The following is a 2850-nucleotide window of genomic DNA, read 5'->3' as shown; positions in this document are numbered from 1 at the left end:
TCTTAATAAATGTGAGTGGCTTGTGACAGATGATAAGAAAGTAAAAAGCAGCACTCCTTTTTTATGTAAACATTGCAAACTGTCATTTCTTTGTATCTTTAGTATTGGATTGTAGAAAATACTTATAGATGAAGCAATAATGTGAATCAATGGTAATTGTATGGCTTAGTGGTGACTTTTGTGGTCTAATCAGATGCCATAACAATAACCACATTGAGCCCTAATGATGTGGAGAAATAATATTTTAGTGAAATTAATCGTGTCTTTCTCTTGCTATGTAGGAATAGTGCTTGCCTAGTCTAGAGTTTGATCATCTCTCCAGAGTTGTTAAAAATTGTTAACAAACTTTCCATTACTTAAATTTATGCTTTATTCTTAATAGCAAACTTGGTTTCTCCTATCAGAAATCTAATCCATTTTAATTTATTTAATCAAGGAAATTAAAAGGTCTTAGAGCAGTTACTGAGCAATTGTAAATATATAGGTAGCCTACATGGTGACTTCTGAGATAACACCCGTGATTCAGTGACTCAAAACAATGAAAGTAAAACAGCTTCTGACATTAAAAAAATTCGTTACTGTGTTTCATAAACATTAGACCATTCTCCTCATCACTAAGTATAAAGAAAGTTCTAGGTTTTGCTCTACAATACCTGAATACATACTTCCTTTTGCAGTCTGTAGTGGAGCAACATGAATCATAGAAACCAGAAAGTCAGGCAGAACTTAGTAACTAGGATGAGACATTTAAATTTGATTCTTAAATATCCCATTTTCAAAACAGAGATGATAATTTCTTCCTTTCCAGATCACTGGAAGGAAAAAAAAAATAGATCCTTTTCTTAAAACTTTTAACACAGTGCTTAATACATAACTTTCAACATGATAGCTGTTTTTCTATGTAATAAAAAGACGTAAGAATTTTGTGGGTGAATATACAAAAACTACTATTTTTGAGAGTGTACAGATTTAAATTTTTATAAAAATGTTTTTCAGTTGAAATATCCATGCTAGCTCGTATAAAAATACATTCCTGAAGACAGAAAGATTTTTACTTTTGTAAGTGATGCAATACTTAAAATTGCTCAAATGTTTTAGTGATAAATATAGTCATTTCTTTATTGTTCCAGAACCTCAAATATTTCATTAAAATACATTTGAAAATTACATATAAGTGCTCACACTGTACTTATACTTTCTATATTTTGAAGCAGAATTTTCAAAACTGCTTTTGCACAAATAGTACAGTTACACCCACAAATCAGTGAATCTATTTAGCATCTTTTGAAGAGGTGTAATTTTTTTGAAATTTGTGACATTTGTTTTTGTGCCAGTGCATTTGTCAACATTAGTGTAATTAGCTCAAGTTTCATCAACTAGCAGTGCAATCTGTTCAGAAAGCAACTTTGAATTTTGAGTAGTCTTAGGGACTCCAGTTACAATTTAAGTTGATGGGATATGATTTAAGTTCCTCCGTGTGGGAAGAAAAGAAAGAATGTCTTTCAATAAAGTCAGCATTATTTAAAAGAACCCAACTTATATAATAAAGAAACACCAGGACTTTTGTAATATTGACAAAATATTCAGAGGGGTGTTAAAAACAATCTGCCTGAAGATGATTAGTTTGTTACATAGCAGATAACTACAAAGTGCTATCAGTAAATTTATTTGAAATGTAGGAATAGTCTGTCTTGCTTTGAATGAGATATTTTTTAAGTGACAAAGCAATAACAATTTGATTCCTTAGTGATAGGAATTTTTCTTTGCTACAAGGTGGCAGGAAAAAAGTCTCAGGATAGCTTTGAATATTTATTTTAGTAAGACTTTTTTTCTGATGGGCTATAATAAAATTTAATCAAAAAATTGGCACAGTCATGTTAGGAAGACAAATTTTAGAAAGTCTGAGGGAAACGGTCATTTTATCCTTTCTATGCTTGTATAGAATATGCAGAGAGAAAAAACTATGCTTGAGAAACAGAGTAGAAGGGGCTACCACTAAAAACAAAAAAATTATGCTACGAAATTATTCAGCTTAATGCGTGAGGGCATCTCTCATAGATATGTAAGTAGAACCAACAGGAAGTAGAATGTGGAAAATTATAATTTTATATTATATAAACAAAATTTAAGAATTAGAAACTTTTGAAAATTATACAGATATTTTGAAAATCGAACACATTTAATGTCAGTTTTCTAGTACAGATGCACGCACACACACACACACACACACACACACACACTCCAGCGTGCACATTTACAAATACACAAGAGCTTATATGGGAGCACAGGAAAGACAGAAATGTGTGTGGGGAGGAGTTAAAACACTTCAGCTAGAAAGATGGGAAGAGAGTGTGAACATAAACAATTATGGTAATAAAGAAATGTGATTTTTAAAAAAGAAGAAGATAAAAAAGCAATGTGGTGCAGTTCTTGGGGAGGTCAAATACCTTCCCATAAGAGATCAGGATGAAAATGGAATTGTCACAAGCTTGAACAGTGGGGAGCATTTAGCATAGAAGGGACAGGTGGTGAAATCCAGTTGTCCCACTTATTTGTCACTATCCTCTAAACAGAGTTCCAATGATGTTTACTAATTCCTTAGTTTTCAATATGTGCATGAGGACAGTGGCTCTCAATTAGTTTTTAGGAAATAGAAATATAGTTTAAAGAAGTTATTGAATATTGATATTTACTATGGGTGACTAACGCAAACTTTTGGCTGTAAATGACAAGTACAGATATGCTTACCTTTTCCAGATGGCAGTGGGTAAACCACTCAAAATTTTCCATTTCGTATGATACGGGCTGAAGATTTATGTACAAACCTTTCATAAAGTTCAGAAAAAGCCT

This window comes from Octodon degus, unplaced genomic scaffold (genome assembly GCF_000260255.1).
Source record: "Octodon degus isolate 3935 unplaced genomic scaffold, OctDeg1.0 scaffold00012, whole genome shotgun sequence".
NCBI lineage: Eukaryota > Metazoa > Chordata > Mammalia > Rodentia > Octodontidae > Octodon > Octodon degus.
Note: the sequence above shows the minus strand (reverse complement) of the source record.